This window comes from Cupressus sempervirens, chromosome 4, assembly GCF_028749045.1.
Source record: "Cupressus sempervirens isolate cs-2001-9-10 chromosome 4, ASM2874904v1, whole genome shotgun sequence".
Classification (NCBI taxonomy): domain Eukaryota; kingdom Viridiplantae; phylum Streptophyta; class Pinopsida; order Cupressales; family Cupressaceae; genus Cupressus; species Cupressus sempervirens.
Window position 1 is genome coordinate 345,795,366 of NC_143121.1, and position 22,867 is coordinate 345,818,232.

The window sequence follows — 22,867 nt, forward strand, 5'->3', positions numbered from 1 at the left end:
TATTGGTGTTATTGTCATTTTCATTATAACATTTATGCATTCATATATCTATAATACGTTCACTTGATATTAGCATTATTACTATTATTATTATTATTGCTTCCATATGTTTCAAATTCTTAGTTAGTTATCATTATTATTTTTATTTTTTGTTTTTTGTCATTTTTCTTCATTATTTATATTTTGCTCAATGTTCTTTATGTTTACACTTTAATTTTTATTTATTTATTTATTTAGTCTTATTTAGTTATATTATTTATTTTATGATTATTATTATTATAATGTTGATGCACACATAATGTGTCCATTTTATTACAAGTAATATTCATTATTTGATGTTTGTATTTAGGTTTCGTATTTTATCTTTGTTTAGTTTTTCTTGTTCTCGCATATTCTTTCTAGCTAAGTCTCATTCTTCGTATTATACCTTGTTTTTTTTGTCCTGTTAGTTATCAGTCTTTTATGTTCATTTTTATTTGTTTTTAATTGCTTTTACTTTTTGAATTTCTTCTCTTCCATTTAAATACCAAACTCATTTTCTTCTTCCTTTTGTATCTCATAATCTCCCCTCTCGGTGTTCGTGGAACCCGCCCCCCCCGGTCTTCCTTTATATCTCTGTGTCTCCTCTAGTCTACTACTTATTTTTTCTATTCTCTTGCTCTTCATCCTAATGATGGATCATTGTGTGTGATCCGACTCATTAATGCTAAAAATTTGGAAACAATCAAATTCTAGAAAAAAGTTGTGATAACACTTAAATTGCTTTTCATATACCTTATATATGTTAAAATTTTGTACTCCGGACTGGGTTGATCACTGTTTTGTGAAGTGCCTTATATATTGAATGTGGGACTAGGGTCAATGAGAAGGGTAATGAATTGGTATGAGAATGGGAAAACCTTTGGGTACATGCAACACATTGCAAGGAGTGATTGAAGGGAATAAAGCCAAAATGATACTTAATAAGAAGGTTGGTTTTCATTTCTTACATTGACTTTATCGGTGGAGTTTTGAATGTGAATCCATAGTCCATTACTCATTAGTATTAAAATTGCTTGTCTACATATCACTTTTCAATTACCTCCTCTATTGAATTCCTGAATATTTATCAGTACTACGAGGCCTTATGGAATGAACAAAAATAAAATGTTACAGGATTAATTAAAATCTTTTCTTAAAAGATAGCAGTCTCTACTTTTTAACATGCAAATTTGTGAGGGTCAAAAAGATGAGAAGTTAGAAATTGTCCCTACCAACTTAGACTTTTGTCTGTCATGTATCAATCATCTCAAGTTTTTCAATTATCAGTAACTCAACATGCTAAAATAATGCAATTCATAAGAGCACCATCTTGTATAATTTTGGAGCTTTAAAGTATTAAGCATAAACTAAACTAGAAAATTAAGAGGACATCTATATTAAAATAATCGTAAAACATCTTATCAGCACCCACTAAATTTTTCAACGAGCCCCCCTCTATAGCACCGTAGAAATCTGGCGAACACATCTTAGAGAACTATACTCATAGAGCTTCGAATCCATTTGTAATGAACGAACGGTGAAATCCTTATTGTCTCCTTCATTATAATGGACAGGGTGTAATATTTGTATAGAGCTTCGAGTACATTTGTAATGAACAGGGTGTAATCTCTGTTGCCTCCAGGGGTAAAGAGCATCTGTAGAACATAAATTACACAAGTACAAAACCCATTAAGGTGATAATTCCAGCACTTAGGTAATGTACAAAGATATTTCAAATTATTTGCATGCCATTCTATCACTTGGATATTTTTAGTGTTCCAGATTTCTTTCCGCTGCCTTCTCTTCTACTCCTCCAAATTGAACTCCTTGCCTTCTGTGGATCTCTATGTTCTTTGTTCAGAATGGGTTCTCCTTTATTATAACAGTTAATCTGCAACTTAATTGTTAAAATCACTATAACAGTTTTGTGAATGTACAAATTTGATTATTAAGACAACTCTAGTTGTCTCTTTTTATTTCCAACGAATACATTGGTATGGTCAAATTAGATTCGCCATAAATGAATTTGAAAGAGTCAGCAATGAATTATGTTTTATGTATTAATAGCTTTGAAACAGATAACTTGGAATTTGACAGTGCAATTTGGTAGGTGTTCCACGGCTCATTGATGTATGGTTTCATTATTTATGCTACGGAATGAGAACCACCATGTGATGTATGGGAGTGAGAACCATTAGATTATTTTACGGTAGTAGTTTTCAATGAAATAAGGAAATTTATACAGTGAAATAGTTTGGAAAAAGAGAGGTACTTGAAAATACATATGGACTTTCAATTTAAAGATTTGTGTACAAAATAAGTGGTTTTGTATAGTAATTATAAGTTATAGATTGCTTTTATAATTTAAAAAAATTAAACTTTTTTAGATATATATTTATACTTTCTCAAAGTTTGAAGTCAACATAGAAAAATATTTATTTGATGATTTTGATATGAAATGTGTAGGATTCATTTGGATTGGGATAAACATTATATAAAAGAACAAAGTCAAAGAGTATTATCATTTAAAATATATTTATATCTTAGTTCTAAATAGAGTAGTTGTACTGAATGAATACATAAATTTATTGTAAACATTGTATAACTATAATTAATATAAAATTTGATGTTTGGTTTTCACCTAATTAGGCTAGAATAAACTAGTCATGGATGAAAAGTCCATGGTTGTAAAAACAAGACACCGTTATGTATGCCTAGGCCACTTTGTGCAAATTATAAGCAAAAGTTGCTAATTAGACAAATTTGGGTCTTTTAGTGCTTTTGTTCAAGATAGCCTAGGATTAGGTGTTTTTGGTTGCTTTTGAGTAAGTTGGAACCTTTTCCAAGTCCTAGAAGTGAAATCAAGTGGAAAATACAAAAGTTGCACTTTTTGTGCAAAATTGCAAAATTGAAAAGTTGTAAAAGTTGCTCAAAAATGCAACTTGGTTAGAAATGAGTTATAACTATTCAAATCTTAGTTTTAACTATTGGAATAGGCCTAGGCTAGGTAAATACCTCATTTGTGAGGTCTGAAGGGCATCTTGTACGGTTTGGAAGAAGTTACAATAAAGAATTTTTAGTTTTTGAGCCATTTTTCTATATTTTCTATACATTGGTCATATTGTATGGATTGTTAGACCTGATCAAATCTTATTTGAGAAGGAGATTGGAATTAACTTTGATTTTCTTTTGGTTTCATCCTTCTAAGTGTTGTTTGCTCAAGTTATTAAAGATTAAGTGAAGTAGGGTTTGTAGGACAACAATTTTGTGCATATCTCATAAATGGGCCCCTAACTACAATCTCTCTAGTTGGATTTTCATGGCCTCCTTGTAAATGGTAGTTAGTAGTGTCCTTCCAATGATTCTAGGGTTTCAAGACTAGAAAATAAGTTTTCTTATTTTTCCTACCAAGCCCTAGGTCAAGTACCTAAGAGGATTTAACCTTTTCAACATGTTGTTTGGTGTATGATAGGTGTTAGAGACCTATTAAAGGGCTAAACATTTGGAAAAAAGTTGGTTTAAGGTTGTTAGTCATTGCTAAGTGTTGGGTGTGTTTCAATGAACCCATTTCCTCTATGTTGCTTTGTAGATCAAGCTTGACTTGATCAATTAGATCTACATTGCCTTGTGAAGGAAAGGGGGTGCTAGAGTGGAACTGGAACTTGTTGCTTTGCAATTTGATGCAACTTTGAAAATGGTATCGAAAAAACTAATTTTGTTTAGGTCTTATTTGGGACTTTGAGGAGTTAGATCCAAAAAGCCTCTTAAGGAGGGCTAATAGGGGCTCATAGGGCTACTAGGTGAAATTGGGGTTTGAGACTTGATGCAAGTGTGGGAATCAAACCTTTGGTGTAGTTTGTGCTTTTTAAGTGCCCTAAGATCATGCCATACCTTAGAACCCTTGGGAAAAACTTTTATGGTGTTTTTCTAGCATTTGACCCAATTGTGGGAAATTGGTCCAAAAACCATAAAGTGGGTAATCTTGATTCTTTGTCCTTGGATTCTTGGTGAAGTTGGATGTCTTGTTTCTCTGATCAATTGGAGGATTGAGACATGTGAAAACCTTGTGAGAAGGTTGCAGATCTAGCATTTTTTCGGTTGGTTGAAAGAGTGGGAAGTTCATTTGAAGCTTCCTAGTTGTGTACTCTACATCGGGGACGAGAGAGAAAGATAGAGAGAGAGAGAGAGAGAGAGAGAGAGGGAGGGAGGGAGAGAGAGGGAGAGAGAGAGAGAGAGAGAGAGAGAGAGGGGGGGGGGAAGTAGAGGGTGAGGAGGGTAGAGGCGACAAGGTGGTTGGAAGAGTTGAGAGTGTGAGAGGGAGGAAAGGGGAGAGAGAATGTGTAAGAGAGAAAAGGGAGCAAGGGAGAGAGATCATGAGAGAGAGAGAGAGAGAGAGAGAGAGAGGGGTGGGGGGATAATAGGAGGGGGAGAGTGTGAGAGGGAAAGTGAGGGAGGGATGCTAACATGGAGAAGGGGAAAGAGAGTGAGGGAAAGTGAGGGAGGGAGGGGAAGGGACCAAGAGTAGGGAGAAAGGGAGAGTGCATGTAATATCCTCCCCTGATTTGAACTTTGACTTGTAGAAATTTAACTTAAGGAATATTGTCAAATGCTTTGTATGCAAACTCATAAAGCTGATTTCCTCAATAAATTGCTTTCCAATGAGTAGATTTACGAACAACTATGAAGTGATATTAAAATGCATAATACACATCATAACATTTTCACAAACACTTGGCACACATTCAACAGTATATGAAAAATCTGGAAACTCTTTTAATCTGCTGAAAAAGGGTGATTTTTAAATGTAGATGTGCACTTACAGCTGCCTTAAAGGCTGCAACAACTATTCAGACTTGTATTCAACAATTATTATGCAAAGTATCAAAATTTGACAGAAGAAACCTAGAATTAGTTGTCGTAGTATTTTGCAGATGTAGTCGGCAGCCCTCCAAACTTCTAATCAGCCAAAAAACAAGTAAACTTGATACCAACATTGTTCACATTGTACTGTAGCAAAATATTGTTCATGCCGACTGTAGCAAAATACTGTTCATGCAGCACTATAGCAATAACTAACTTCAGATCTGCATCTCAAACCCTTGTAAATTTCTTTATGCGAACACCCCAAATGAAACCCAGTGTGTTTCCTGAAGTGAAAACACCCTTGATCCTCCTGACTATATCTTCCAATAGTGAAGAGAATGCTAGCAAAGAGGGATTCCGTCCTCCAAGCCCGATAATCAAATATCCAGCAACATAACATTAATCTTCATCCAAGCATACAAAAAAAAGCTCTTCCATTTCTTTTATAGTGTTATCACAAGAGCTCAATCCTTCGTTTTCTCAATGTGGGATAAAACATACACTCCCTTTATGTACCTTATGTCTCCAATGTGTTATAAAAATAAAGGGAACTCTTTTAATTTAAATATTTCTCACAAACTATAGTCTATGCATTAATAAAGTTAAATATTTAAATTTAACTTTATAAAATGGCTTTATCAATGCATAACAAATCTTATCAATGATAAATAAGTTTTCCTGTCGATTTTAAACAATTACCATCGACATACCACTATGACTGAATGTCCGGCCATGTCCAAGATGACTTACTATAAATAGTAAGTATGTCCAAAATTGCCTCAGAACCCCTCAGAAAGACCTGCAACTGAAACTGTCTAGGCCAAATGGCCTCTAAGCCCCTTTAATGTCCTAGTTAGCCTACGGGACTGTGGGGAAATAGGCTAACGACAACATCATGCTATGAATGCTAGAAAGGGGACATTACAGTGCATAAGAGGGTGTGTGTGTGTGTGTGTGAGAGAGAGAGAGAGAGGGGGCGGGGGGGAGGGGAGAAAAGGGGAGAGAAACATAGAAAGGTGCAAGTAAACAAAGAAGGGGAGGGGAGCATAAAAAGTTATGGAGAGCATGAGAGAAAACAAGGGGGACAAGGGAGGGAGGGGTGGACAATGGGGCAAGAGTTGGGAGAAAATTGAAGAGAGAGAGAGAGAGAGAGAGAGAGAGAGAGAGAGAGAGAGAGAGAGAGAGAGGAATGAGCACAAGGGGAGGGAGGGAAAGTGGAGAGAGAGTGTTGAAGAGAGAAAAGGGAGCAAGGGGAGGGAGAGCGTGAGAGAGAGGGGGAGGGGTAATGGGAGGGAAGTGATAGAGGGGAGAGTGTGAGAGGGAGGGAGGGGAGAGAGTAAGAAAGAGAGGGTGTAAAAAGTAAAAGGGAGAAAGGTTAGGGGACAAGAGGGAGAAGGGTAGGGAGAGAGGGAGGGATAGTGGGAAGGAGAGGGAGAGGAGGAGAGGGAGGAGATGGGAGGGTGTGAGAGGGAGGGAGGGAGAGAGGAGAGTACAAGAGAAATGAGGACAAGGAGGAGGAGTGAGAGAGAGGGAGAGATAGTGGGAGCGAGGGAGAAAATAAGGGAGTGGATGGAGAGGAGGAGAGGAGAGAGTGGGAGAGATGGACAAGAGAGGGCATGTAGAATGGAGGGAGAGAGAGGAACAAAGGAAAATACAAGATGAAGTAGAGGGGAGAGGAATAGAGAGTGTGATAGAGATGAGGTATGGATGGGAGGGAACAAGGGGTGGAGGGACAAGGTTAGTGAGAGTTATAGAGAGGTAGGGATAATGGGAGGGAGGGAGGCAATGGAGAGAAGGAGAGGGGATAGTATGAAATAGAGGGGAGGAAAAGGAGATAGTGTGGGATGAGGGTTCTAGATACTAAGCCCTAATCCTTGAGGTCAACCTACCTTACATTGTATTATTATATTATACTTTATTACATAGGATCTCTCAAGAAATATTACAAACTACATTTTTGGATGGGTCTACTTTTGGAGACTATAATTGGCAAATCATTGACCCAATGGGCGATTATAACCCTATTTTGGAATCCTCGGCTAAAGATCTACAACATTTAATCACACAAGTAGTCATTAGTCTAGGTTTCACCTTGTTTTAGAGCCATTTAAACCTTGATTATAGACCTGCAGTTTGGATAGCTAAAATTAATACCAAAGATCAGTATTAACTACACTAATACATATGATATGACAATAAAACTCATATGGCAGGTTGATATGTCCAAGATGAATCCCCACATATGAGATTAGAATGATATGAGAACATAATACCAACTTACTAAAATTAGCAAGATCTCACAAGTAATGACTTTGCACAGGAATAACGCTTATTGGAAACACAAAACTAGAAAACTAGGAGTACACATATTTTTGGGTGATGGAAGAATTCCCTTACACCCAAGATGCTCTTGTATCATGTTTATTCATTTATTTGTGCATTGGACGTCCTAAAAAGATGACCTAATTGCTTGGCCATAAATTGTATAAAGGAAGGAAATTTCCCCGTTTGTAATGTATGGAATGATATGGGAATGAGATAATGTATTTAAGCCTTGATGTTGGGTATCATATAAGAGTTGAAGAATTATTAGATTTTTTGATAAGATGTATTAATGGAATCTATTATCATTCCAAATGCACTTCATTGGAACTATTAAGATAAGTGTGTCATTCATTAGTCAATTCATCATTTAGATTTGTAAATCCTTGAAGGTTGCTTCAACGTTCACATCTCAATTAGTGAGTCTTCTTGAAAGTGGATTTAATCTTCTCTCTTTAGGAAGTGTGTTGAGGCAATGATCCTTTTTGTTCTCATCAACTCCTAACAATATTGGAAACCTTTAAGAGGGGTTATGTCATTTGATTCCTCAAACTTGTCCTTTAATAGGGACATATGTACAAAATATATTATATTGAATCCTAATGGGTCCAAGTCCTCTAAAAGGGATACTTTCATATTAGTGCATGATCTTGTGGGTATCATCCCCACTGGATTTTTTTCCCCTTAACAAGCTTATCCTTGAGAACAAAAATCCTTGTTTTATGATGTTATCTTTATATTATTGTGCATAATTATACTTGTGATTGGTGATTAGCTTAAGAAGTTTGAAGTTTATAGTTATGACACACAATTGATTCAATCCCTAACCCACTTAGTTGTGAGGTGTGAACTCTAATTAATAACACTTTTATTGTCTTGCATGACTAGGGCCTCTTCTCCATACTTTATTTGTAACTAGCTTCTTCTTCCCCACCAACCTTTCAATTTTGAAACATCCAATAAATTTTGGATTTTCCTCATCCCTTCCTTAGTAAGGTTTCATTTGGGTTTTTCTCAACCTTATTATCAAACCTAGGACCACCAGTATCCATGAATTTTCTCTACAAACTCTCTTCATATTTTTAAAATAATCCACAATATTAACTTGTTATTTGTTCTTTTCTTGTATACTCTACTCACAAATGCTTATCCCTCCATTCAGCCCTTATTGAAGGGCTGTAAGACACCTGCTCTTATCTATTCTTTTTGTTGTAGAATCTTTCAAGAGAACATTCTTCATTTCCATTTCTATCTACCTCATGTAAGAGATATTTACTTCTTCATGCTCATTCCAATCCTAATATCCTTCATAGGATAGTATTCCATCCTCTTTTTGTGCCATTAAACTTCACTCTTCTCATATATACTAGATCCAATAATCTACTTGTGGTTCTCTCACATACATTTTCTCATTGGTTTTAGATCCTTTCTTTCCCACTCTTAGGGACATCCAATCTTGTATCTATTTTCTTCAATTCTATACTATGCCTCTTTAATGCTCGATGAAGCCTTTTATTTTTCAATTCTTCCCAATACTCTTCCCAAAATAAGAGAATAAATGAAAGAAAATGATATTTAGCAGTCCATAATATATGCCATCAATTTTTGGATGTACATACGGTGAAAATAATATGAGACTACTAAATACTCCTTGTAGGAGGGACCATTGTGTGGTGGAAATAAGGAATAGATACTTTACCCCCTATAGTATTATCATGGCTCTATTAATGACCTATCTTAACTCCTCTCTCTCTCTCTCTCACAAACAATTCTTGCTACCTTACAATCTACAAGGTGATTTACTTTGTAACTTCCTTGTTAGCTTTACTAGAGGGTAAGGTCTCTCTCTCTCTCTCTCTCTCTCTCTCTCTCTCTCTCTCTCTCTCTCTCTCTCTCTCTCTCCCCCATTTAAAATATTTTCCAAGAAAATTAGGTAGCTATGATATGATACCATTTGATGTAGGTTAGACCTAAAGAAATTTATCACAATGTCCAAATTTATAGCCAACAATTTCTAGAAAAATAATTAAATATTTTAAATTCATAACAACATTAGTTTTAAAAGTAAAACCCTGTCTTACTTTATTTGCCTAGTTCTATCAATCCTAAACCAAATAAAAACCATATCTTAGTAAATCATAACTCTATTATTAAAAGTATATTCATAAATAAATTATTCACCATGTAGTTTTTCTATGCCTTCTGCATATTTTTTAATTTTTCCTTCTTTAGTTTTCAATTTCCTTAAGGAGCTTCTCTTTTATTCTTCTATATTCTATGTATTTATTTACTTTTGTGCTTTCATCTTCATAATTCTTTCACTCATTCTACATATTTTTTCTGTTCCTTCTACATAATTTTTAATTTTCCCTTCTTCACTTTGCAATTTTGTTGTGGGGCTTGTCTTTTATTCTTCTATTTTCTATGCATTTATTTACTTTTATGCTTTCATCGTCATAATGCTTGCACCCATTCCACCTTCTCTTTTTTAGTGTACATTGATTATCTATCTCTATTTAACATTGAGTCCTCTTATTTTTTATGTTGCACAAGGAATTTACAAAATGAACTACTCTACATTTCTTTACTGCATGGTCTATTTTCCTTTCATCCATATTTCTACTCTTCTCATTCAAATGACTCTTTTTTTTTTTTTTGCCTTTTTAAATTTGACACAATTTTTCCTCCATGTCTCAAATTTATTCTTTGTAACTATTGTTGTTTCCATTCCTCTTATGTAAGCCTTTGGACACTTCCAAGATTTGATTTATGTCTTTTCCTTGTAATCTCAAATTGTTGTCATTATTTGTAGACCCAAAAATATATGGCTAGTATCATGGACTATTAAATGACTTTTCTTTTCCTTTCCTTATCCCAATATGCTACACATCTTCTCTTTATTCTTTAACTTGTAACATTTTAATGGTTTCTTTCTCAATAGAGAAAGGCCAAAATTATATGTCCCTTCTTAGTTGGCATTTTGCTTAATAATTATTTTCTATGCATGTGTTTGGCATAGGTCCATGAGATGTTCTTGTATCACTAAAATGTCCCTTTACTAGTTTTATATGATATTTCCAACCTCTAATCAGATCTTTAAGATCAAACAACTAATATCACAAAGATCCACCAAATTTCTCAAGAAACCCCAAATCGGGTATGCTGAAAATAGTGCAAAAGCTTCACAACTTCACAAATTATTGATAAATCTGAAAATGGACATTTTTACAGAAATTTCAGCAGCATAACAGCCTACAAAATGAAATTTCTAGATCTGTATAGCCTTTACACAACATCTCACAAATGTAGGACAAAAACTATGCTCATCGGGCTCCCGAAATTAACACAGAAATGCCCGGAAACACCACAAAAATACTAATAATCTATCTCAGGAGTTTAATCACATCCCAATACATATATTCAGCTCTATTTTAACACCTTAAAGTCTGAAATACAGCAGCAACCCAAACTGATATGAAATACTCAACTGAAAACACCAAACTCATACAAAAAACACACCCGAAAACCTACAAATTTGCACTGTTCAGCACAAAGGCAAACTCTGTATGAGCATGCACATGGAATGGCTTCAAAATCCTATCTTTAGCCTTCCTGGAAACCTGCAAACTCCCGTTCTTGGGTCTCCCTGGAAACCTGCAAACTCTCGTTCTTGGGTCTCCTTCTCCACAGGTTCGGCAGCCTCTGAAGAATAACAAAGAATGAGCAAACATCAAGTTCTGGAATCAGCCCAAAATGCCTCCAAACCCCTTAAAAGAGGGCATAAATGTAACTCACATCCAAGAGAGGTTAATGAAACTTATTTTAATAATAATTTTTATTTATTAGTCCAACGGTTTCCAAAGATTAACCCCCTTTTTCCGAAACTTCACTTTCTTGGGCCTGCCTGCCTTAGCAAAGATTATTATTATTTTTAATTATTTAAAAAGGGGACATGAAAAGTCCTCCCCTCCCAAAAATTGCTTGCCCTCAAGAAATGGCTAAACAATAAACCAATCAATCCACCTGGATCCCAAATGTAGTCATGAACTATACTATTGTCAATTAACACAGGCTCCTGCAATATCCTCTGCAATATAACCAAGAGGAATTTGTAATCAAACTGACAAATACTGCTCAACCAAACTCCAAAGTCACAACTTCCACAGTCAGAAACCCATAAGACACAAACTCTTAGAACATCAAAACCCAAGTAAAGTGGACAAATCAAACCACCAACATAGTAAATACCATCAACGCATCCCATTGGCCTATACAGAATGTACAATCCAACTCTACAACAATGGTGAATGCTCTCGAATGAAACTGTACCAAGTATGGAGAATCCACACACTATACAACTCCTGTAGTCAACATAACTCTGCAAATCACCAGTCACTGTCTCATAACCATAACTCCCATGCACCCCTAATGGTAAAAAACCATCACAAGATAAACAACAAGAAATGGAACCCAAACCAAATTTTCCTGCCATCAACTCCTCAACACAAGGATCAAATGCTAACTAATGTACATACCTTGCAATGTAATGTTGATAATAAAAACCAACCTTAGTCAACAACTCACCATGAACAAGTGATACAACCCACTGTGATTGATCACCAGCTAAGTCAGGAGATGTCATAGCCAAAGGAGTAGAATCAATAACAACACCCGTTGAAGCATCACTCCAAAACTCCTGCTCTAAGTCATGTATTATCAAGCTATCAACTGCATAACCTATCGTCATTTTGTGCCCATCACAACTCTCATCCCGAGGCATCAAACTATCCCATAACTGATGATAAGCACCAAGAACCAAAGTACATCTCTGTATCATCATCTCATCAACATGGTCATCAAAGGTAAATTGATGAGCATACCTCACAATGTAATGCTGATAGAATGCGCCAATCTCAGTCAGTGGCTCAGACTACAATCTAGATGTAACTAACTGCAATCGATCACTAACCAAGTTGGAACTGACTACTACCTCTAAAGACATCACTAAGGGAGTAGTATTACTAGCAGGAACCATGCCAACTATTGGCTCACCAACATCACACATGGTCTTTGATATAGCATCTCTAGTCTTCGTGCCATTAGTGCTAGAGGTCACCACCATGTCAGGCATACCACAAAAATCTGATACAACACCCAACTCAACTAAACTTGACTCTAGTGGGAATGAACCTGATATGCCAATGTTAGTATCAAGGATGGATGCATCCCCATCTCCATTTTCTCTAACAATCTCGGCCATGGACATCCTCGGATCACCAAACACCACAGCTTGTGACTGTATAGAATTAGGTAAAGACTGTAGTCGCTCTAACTCTATGGTCACCTTAGCCAAATGAAACTGTGACTCCTTGAAAGCCAACTGTGTACTCTCAAGAATCTCAGAAGTCACCTCAAGTTACTCAGTAAGCTCACTCACCTCATCTTCCTTGGCCAACAATGCATCATATGCTGTACTGCCCCACTCCATAAGATAATCTCTGTCGGCTACCAATTGCATATAATTCTATCTCAAAATCCGAATAGCCTCCCATAAAGAGTGGATCTCTGTCAAGGAAAGATAACTGCCTTCCTGCTCATCACTAGTAGGAGAACCCCATCCATAAACTGCTAACAACTGACGAGCAGCATCGAAATGCTGGCAAGTGATAGCAATGTCTCGGTCACTAACTCTCAACTGATTAGACACATGATGGCATTGGTTTGATTGTCTCCTACAAACCTCCTCTGATGCACTGTCTAAAGGAGTATCCTCAAAGTTACTAGTCTCTAGAGTATTACCATCCATATCCTGTGAATCAAATCTAAAGCTCATATCAACATATGGAGTATCAAAAACATTAGCATTGCTGTCCAACTCCTCTATACCCAAGGAAACTAAGTCTTCAAAACTGCCCACTGCATCCTCCTGGATGTCATCAATGCCAATATGATCCTGGGACTCATCTATACACACTGCCAAATATGAAATATCATCAACACATTCTAGCAAGTATGGTCGATTGGATATATGAAAAAAGCCCAACATCAGTGTATAAAAACTAATACCAACATCGGACAAGATACTGGCACAAGAAAAGACAACACTGTGTAATCTGCTAATCAAATCCACGATAGCACCCAAACAATCACTACTACCAAAAAGTGTTAAAGATTTCCAGTCAACTGAATCCCAAATGCCAATACAACAATCTCGAGTCCTTATCCATAAACTAGAATCAACTGGTTACTCAAGAAAACTCCTCACCTGAGTAATATGACCAATACCAACTAACTCCACATACCTGTCATGATGAGATAATGAAGTCACAATACTATCTTTGTTCACCTTCAGCTGGCTGGACAAACCATGTCAAGTACTACCAGCCTCAACCTCATGTGATGAAGCATCTAACTGTGCCTGGTACTCTTTCTCAACAAAGTCATGAATGCTCAATGTTTGCTCATCTCTACCAGGTATCTCACCATCCCACACAACAACATCCTCATAATCATCATCTGAACCCACTACACTGTAGTCACTACCTGTTGTAACTATACCATCCTTAATACCTGTGGCATCACCCTTTGATGACCTGTAAACAATTGTCTCAATTTGAGTATCAAGTTGACCGTTACTATCAATCTATGTAATATCCTTTCCCACCACCTCCTGTGGCAGAGTAGAATCTGAGACCTCTGCCTGGCTATAAGCTAGTTTCTCAAAATCCTCATGCAAGTTCTTGGTAATTGTGTCATCTGCCCTGTGAGAAAATCTGCCAAATAGAAATCCAGTCAACTTATCCACCTTAGCTGGGTCGAACAACATGTCATTCATTATATGGTGGTGCTCAACCAACTGTTCAGACATGTCATGGCTTATTTTTATAAGTTTATCTCGAATGTCTAAATAACCATCCTTTCTACTGTTTTGACTCTGGATATCAATTGTCCAAGATCGTGTCCTCTGAGACTCTGTACTATACCTTTCCATTCTAGATAAAGTAGAGTGTAACCCCAATAGGATATAACTTCTTCAAACACCAAGAACTAACATGCAAATGATTAGAAGTAGCATGCAACCATAGATTTTGACATGCAACCGATTAGAAGCAACATGCAACCACCAAATTCACCAAGAAGTAACATGCAAATGATTAGAAGTAGCATGCAACCATAAATTTTGACATGCAACTAATTAGAAGTAACATGCAATCATAAATTATGACATGCAAGATCTGGGTAGTTGTCAAAACTGACATGCAAGATCTGGGTAGTTGTCAAAACTGACATGCAAACTTCTACAACCACCAAATTCACTAAGAACTAACATGAAAATGATTAGAAGTAGCATGCAACCATAAATTTTGACATGCAGCTGATTAGAAGCAACATGCAATCATAAATTATGACATGCAAGATTTGGGTAGTTGTCAAAACTGACATGCAAGATCTGGGTAGTTGTCAAAACTGACATGCAAGCTTCTACAAACCCTCAGGCTGGCAAGATCATGGCTTTGATACCACTAAAATGTCCCTTTACTAGTTTTATATGATATTTCCAACCTCTAATCAGATCTTTAAGATCAAACAACTAATATCACAAAGATCCACCAAATTTCTCAAGAAACCCCAAATCGGGTATGCTAAAAATAGTGCAAAAGCTTCACAACTTCACAAATTATTAATAAATTTCAAAATGGACATTTTTACAGAAATTTCATCAGCATAATAGCCTACAAAATGAAATTTCCAGATCTGTATAGCCTTTACACAACATCTCACAAATGTAGGACAAAAACTATGCTCATCAGGCTCTCGAAATTAACACAGAAATGCCCGAAAACACCACAAAAACACTAATAATCTATCTCAGAAGTTTAATCACATCCCAATACATATATTCATCTCTATTTTAACACCTTAAAGTTTGAAATACAACAGCAACCCAAACTGATATGAAATACTCAACTAAAAACACCAAACTCATACAAAAAAACACACCTGAAAACCCACAAATTTGCACTGTTCAGCACAAAGGAAAACTCTATATGAGCATGCACATGGAATGGCTTCAAACTCCCATCCTTAGCCTTCCTGAAAACCTGCAAACTCCCGTTCTTGGGTCTCCTTCTCCACAGTTTTGGCAGCCTTTGAAGAATAACAAAGAATGAGCAAAAATCAAGTTCGGGAATCAACCCAAAATGCCTCCAAACCCCTTAAAAGAGGGCATAACCATAACTCACATCCAAGAGAGGTTAATGAAACTTATTTTAATAATAATTTTTATTTATTAGTCCAACGGTTTCCAAAGATTAACCCCATTTTTTCGAAACTTCACTTTCTTGGGCCTGCCTGCCTTAGCAAAGATTATTATTATTTTTAATTATTTAAAAAGGGGACATGATAATCACAAATAAAATATATTTATATGTTTCAAAACATTTAACATATATTCAAATCTAGCATAATAATGTTCAACTTGAAAGCATAAGAGTGATGAAAAGAATTAATCCTTGATCAAGCATTCATAATGGTAAAGCATTTAAAAATAAAATGAGTAATGTTTTTATGTCCTACCAAACCAAAATCATAATTAAGAGTATTAATTAGATTAATTTTTAATTTAAAATCATATATTAAAATATGCATATTTAACTTATTAATGAATATGTATTTAACAATTTAAATAATACAAATACAACCTAGTATACACATCTTTAGAAATACTTTTTCTTCAAATGGGATTGTTTTTATTATTACAACTTAAGAAAATAAATGTCATTGACGATTATAAAGGTCTTGTTAAGAATACCAATAACAATGTAAATTAGGAAGCTCTCTCACTGTGTACCAAAGAAGCTTATTGTGGCCTATAAGAATTAGATTAAAAAAAGGCTCCCAACATTATAGTGCAAGTTGTATGAAAGAAATAATGTCTTATCTAGAGTTTTAGAGTGATCTTAAAGGAAATATTAAACTAGATATAGAAATTTGCAGTGGTGAAATCTCATTGCATTAGAATAAAATTGAGTTGTGAATGACCATACAAGTCAAAATTATTTTGTATATGTATATACATAATCCAAAAATTTAAATATTAGATTTGAAAAGAGTTGCCGAGGATAAGACCTAATAAAGGATTTACATGGGAACAGATGAAAATGTGAAAATAGGAATATGCACCTAGTATAAGAGGGATTAGTGGCTATGACAAAATGACAGAATAGGAAAGTTTGTGGATGAGAAAGGAGTAGAGGTGTAGAAAATCATGTGGGATGTAGGTACAATGAGAGTAGTATATAATGAGGAAATTTTCAAAAAGTGGTTTGAAGTTATGATAATGGGATCAAGATTAATGTTATGGGATGGAACAATGGTTGTGGATGGAGTAATACTATGTGAAGGAACAATAATGAATGCAATTATAAATGAAGATAGATGATTCTCTTACGTGAATTATTTATTACAATTTTAAAAATAATATATTACTTCAAGTAAAATTTAGATTTTAAAATTGTAATAAATAGACAAGTTGCAAAGTTGCATATTCCTTTCTTGTTTTTTAAATTGAGATATTATTTCAAATAGAATTTAGATTTTAAAATTAAAATAAACATGCAAATATACTACTATTTGTATTTTTCTAAATCTTTTGCCTTTAATATTTTTATTTTTATAAAAAAATTACAATATATAGGGAAATAATATATTTCTTTAATAGGAGCCTCTGTTCTTTATCTATTAAATCTTGTGTAACTATTTTTTTAGTATTTTATAATTTGTAATTAAAGTATTTTTTAGTAATTAACTTTGATTTATAGATGCTGCTTGGAAGAGTATCTCTGCAAGAAATCTATATTTGTAAAATTTGCAAGATTTGAAACTGTTTTTAGTTTGGCATCCAATATTCTGTTGAGGCATATTCTTTACATCTGCCTCTGCACGGTCTGGTCTGTGTGCTTTGGTAATTGATTGTTTATTTCTTTTTAACAAAGATGTTTCTCAGTCACCTAGTTGATCCAATTTTTAGTTAGAAAAGGGTTGGCACATGCATCACTTTTGATTATTAATTCATGTCTAGCATGATCTCTTTGAATTCATATTTAAGATAAAAGGACTCCTCAATTTCACATGATCTCATACCGCAACAGAAGTTAGATTTATGACTATCATGTCCAAGCTCATCCCACGCCACTTAAACTTCAACCAAGATCCGCCAAGCTGAAAAGAAATACTTGTATAGTTTATTTTTATAAGTAATTGTGTGAGGTTTTCCCTATGTATTATCAAATTTGTGAGCCCACCTTCTTTAGTGACCTTTAGGTGAGAATAATTATTCTCTAGAATCATTTTCTATTTTAGAAGCTTCATTAGTTTCATGGATTATGTTCCACAGAATAAACTTATTTTTGGAAAAGGATCCCGTAAAGTGTTGCCTAACATGATATATATAATCCAATGAAGTTTTTCACGAGATAGAAACCCAATGACTGAAAAACAAATTGAACATGGTATATAAGATTAGGTCAAAGGGCACCTTGTTCCTTTAAACTCAATGAATTCCATAAAAACTAAGTTAAAGTTGAGTTCAGAATAGCTTTCTAGAGATAGAATAGAGGAGAAGACACCCATAGGGGAAAACTAAAACAGGGATGGATTGTATTCAAGCAGACTCGAGTTTGAGATTCATAATGGCCTATCTCAAGAGGGATAGGAAGAGTGGTTAGGCGTTTTTAATGAATGATAAAATCAGAGAAACATTTCAGTAAGTGACACAGTCTACAAGAGTTGCTTTAGCAATATAAAGTTAAATAACATCTACTATTGAAAGGTATTGTAGTTATTCAGATCATCATCAAGACTTAAATTGCTTCTCATTTACCTTATATATGTTAAAATTTTGTAATCCGGATTGGGTTGGGACAGTGTTTGCCTCATATTAATGGATTTATAGAGGGGTTGTTATTCTTCCTCCCATCTATGTTTCCTGTTCCTGCAAGTCATCTCACGAGTTTAAACGCTACACTCATCAGGGTCATTAGAGTATATTAAAAATTACTAAACATGGACTTTCATTTGAATCAATTGAAAAACTAATTAATTTATTAGCTATATAATCTTAAAAGAACTAATTCCAGAGGTAAATGAAGTGATCAGTTCTTTTAAATTAATTTATTAATTTATTAGCTATATAATCGTAAAAGAACTAATTCTAAAGGTAAACGAAGTGATTAGTGATAAGTAGGAGATAATTTCTATAGTAAGTCAAACTATGAGTATCACTTAGATCTAGTGACTGCTAAGTGTTTCATTTATTCTCATGGGAAATGGATTCATGTTGAATTAATACTCACGAAACATGGGTCAATAAATTTGACTCAAAATTACACAATTAAATCTTGAGAATGATGTCATAGAAGTGACTAGTCTTACTGAACACTTTTTCATGGTTGGATGAATGGATAGGGCTCAGTTAAACTTGACAGATTGATGTGATGGGGCCATAACCATATCCTTGTACTCTGCTATTGTGAAAAGTGAATGTGGGAAGAGGCTCAATGAGAAGGGTAATGAATAGGTACAAGGATGGGGGAAAACCTCTTGGTACATGCAACACATTGCAAGGAAGTGTTTGAAAGGAACAAAACCAGAATGATACTTAATGAGAGGGTTGGTTTTCTTTTCTTACATTCACTTTGTCCATGGAGTTTTGACTATGAATCCATAGTCCATGACTCATTAGTATTTAAAGTTGCTTGCCTACATATCACTTTTCAATTACCTCCTCTATTGGTTTCTTGAATGCTTATTAGTACTATGGCAAACAAACATGCAATATAGAATGTTTGAATGCTTATCAATGGGATACCTAGTCTCTGATAATTGCGTAAGAGGGGGTAGCTTCTTAAGAGGCTGAACAAAATACTGAGAGATCTATAACTGGATTCTATAGAAGATGGTGCAAAAAATAATGTGCTCTTTTGGAGAGTAAAGCTGGGGGAACTTATGGAGATCGAAGTAACATCAACATCTACAATTATGTAGGTTTTGTTGCTGTGGTTTCCTCTATTATAAACTGATTTTTACAAACTGAAAAGGAGGGAGGCTAATACGTAATTCTGGGATCTTAAGGGTGCAGTCTTATGGAGGGGCTTCATGATCTAACTTTAAGAACCATGAGGTTTCATGGAAGGAAAAAAAACAAAATGCCACAAGATTAATCAAAATCTTTTCTTAAAAGATACCAGTCTCTACTTTTTAGCATGTAAACTTATGTGGGTCAAAAAGGTGGGGAGTTAGAAATTGTCCTACCAACTTAGACTTTGTGTCAATCAACTCAAGTTTTTCAATTATTACTAGTTATTTTCTTATTACTCAACATGCTAAATAATGCAATTCATAAGAGCACCATCTGGTATAATTTTGGAGCTTTAAAGTATTAAGCATAAGCTAAATTGAAATTTGAAAGGAAATCTATATTAAAATAATCCTAAAACATCTTATCAGCGCATACTAAATTTTTCAACAAGCCCCCCTCCATAGCACCGTACAATAAGTCTTCTTAAGTTACAGAAATCTGGTGAAGACATCTTAGAGAACTATACTCAGAGCTTCGGATACATTATACATTTGTAATGAATTGATAATATTTTACAGACTGAAGAAGAGGGAGGCTTATGTTTGATTTTGGAATCCAATTTATAACACTTGGACAAAGCATAGCAATATAGATGAAATGACAGTGCACAAGGAGAAATGATTTAATCATAGTGTTTTAGAGTGATGGTGTCCAAGTCTAATGGGCTTTGTTGAGGAAAATATTTATCAATTTTACTAATTACAAAATAAATTTTGGTTTTCGTGTAGTATTTTCTATAAATGCAATTTGGTTTTCAAAGACTTATAACTTAATAACTTGATAGGATATGTAATCCTTTCGTCCCTCACCTTTTACTTGGAACTTTAGCTTGGCCTCTTTAAGTGGTGTGAAATCCTAGTAGTGCCTTTCTCCCCAATCCTTGCAATCAAGACCGGCTCAAAAATTCTTTTGAACTCTTATTTACAAATTCCATAAATGCTTTGATCCTGCAAGTCATCATCCTAGGGATCTCTTGGGTCAAGGTCATTGTAGAAATGTAGATCAAACATGGACTCCTTCAAAGTTTATAGCAATTGATTCATTTTTAGTGTAATATCAGTGCTGGGGTATATCGGGATAGCAGGACAAGTTTTCAGGATGCAGGGAAAATGGGCCTCACTTTGGGGACAACGATAGGGGGAGGATGGAATAGAGAGAGGTGTTGTATAGTATACATGTAGAACTTGAAATGCTAGTTATAGAATAATGTTTTGGTAGAACATATTAAATTAAATTACTTGAACATAGCAAAATTACAACCTGAACTAGAACCATCCAACATTCAACATAATAACATATTACATACCCAAAACTAACATTCAAAAATTGAAATTCAATAGAAATTCAAATACCCATACCGGAAACATGGTTAGAACATGACAGATGGATACTTTGAAGTTTGAGAGAAGGGGTTCCCCTGTTACACTGCTCCTTTCCTAGTGTCTCTTTCACAATAACACTTCACATCAGCGTCCTCTCTACGCTTTCTTCTCCTCTTCATAATCATTTCTTACTCGGAGACCATTCCATGGTTCTAGATGTGCTATTGGAGGCCATTTCTTCATTTGCTCCTTTTCCATTTAAGAAACTCCATACCATCATTTTGAGGGTATCGTCAGATGCGAAGAGCTCTCACATGCAAACATTTCTTACAATGTTGTGTTACGTTGTGTTCTTTATCTTCAACCAACCCTATCCATAACGGTATGTCTGATTCTTCCTTTGTCCTAAATCAACCGCCATTTTATGCTCCTTCAAGTGATGTCAACCATTAACAATTCACAACAGTGTACATTTGTTGCAAATGTCTTATCCAATTATAATCATATTGACTATCTATAAGTGACATCGTTTAAATTTAGAGTATTATGACATATAAGAATTATAACATTATGTTTTTTTCCCATCATTTTGGGGGCATTATCTAATGAGATGTACAACAAGATGTACTGTTGAAGGGTATTGTATAATGAGATTTAAATCAGCAACTTAATTGTTAAAATTACTATAACAGTTTTGTGAATGTACAAATTTGATGACATATAAGAATTATATCATTATGTTTTTTCCCATCATTTTGAGGGCATTGTCTAACAAGATGTACTGTTGAAGGGTATTGTCTAATGAGATTTAAATCTGCAACTTAATTGTTAAAATTACTATAACAGTTTTGTGAATGTACAAATTTGATTATTAAGAAAACTCTAGTTGTCTCTTTTTATTTCCAACTAATACATTGGTATGGTAAAATTAGACTGGCCAAATAATTTTAAAAGAGTCAGCAACGATTTTGGTTTACTGTATTAATTGCTTTGAAACTGATAACTCAGAATTTGACTGTGCAATTTGGTAGGTCTTCCACAGTCCAAGCGGTGTTCTACCATTTGATGTATGGTTTCCTTATGCTACGGAGTGAGAACGATTTGATTATTTTATCGTAGTAAATTTCAATGAAATGACGAAATTTATACGCTGAACTAGTTGAAAATACATACGAAATTTTAATTTTAAGATTTATGCACAAAATAAGTTGTGTTTATAGTAATTATAAGTTATAGATTGTTTCAATAATTAAAAAAATGTAACCTTTGAATATATATTAATTGTTTCTTAAAACTTGAAGTCAATATAGCAAAATACTAATTTGATGATTTTCATATGAAATGTGTATGCTTCCGTTCAATTTAGATAAACATTAAAGAGTTTGTGGAGAGGTATTATATCCCTCCAAAAAAAATAAAAAATTATATTAATTATAGTTTCATTTATGTATTCATTTGGTACAACTACTGTTATTAGAGCTAAGATATAAATATCTTAGTGCATAAGAGGGGGAGAGAGGTAGGGAGGGAGGAGGGAGAGAGGGAGAGAGGGAGGGAGGGAGTGTGAGAAAAGAAGAGGGTGGGGAGGGGAGAGGGGGCAAGGGGGAGAGAGAGAGAGAGAGTACAAGAGAGAAGAGGGAGGGAGGGGAAGACAAGGAGGACAAGAGTAGGGAGAACATTAAAGAGGAGGAGAGAAAAAGGGGGGAAAGGGTAGGGAGAGAGGGAGTGAAGGGGAGGAATAGGAGAGGAAAGGGGGGAGGAAGTAAGACCAAAGAGTAAGGGAGGAGGGAGGGAGGGAGGGGCAGAGAGAGACAGAGAGAGAGAGACAGAGAGTAGGCAAGGGGAGGGAGAGTGGAGAGTGTGTGAGGGAGAAAAGGGGAGGACGGAAGGGGACAAAGGGGAAATGGTGACATGGAGAAGGGGAGAGGAAAAGGAAAAAGGGGTGTGAGCAGAGAAGAGAACAAGCGAGAGTGTATAAGAGGGGGAGATAGGGAGGGGGGGGAGGAGGGGAGGAGGGGATGTGGGAATGAGAAATGGGTGAGGGGAGTGGGGAATGGGGCAAGGAAAGTGAAGGATGGAGGGAGAGTGTATAAGAGGGGGAGAGAGAGGGGGGACGAGGTGGGGTGGGGGGAGGGGAGGGTGGGAGAGTGGAAATGGAGATGGTGACATGAAGAAGCAGAGAGTGGAGAGTGTGAAAGGG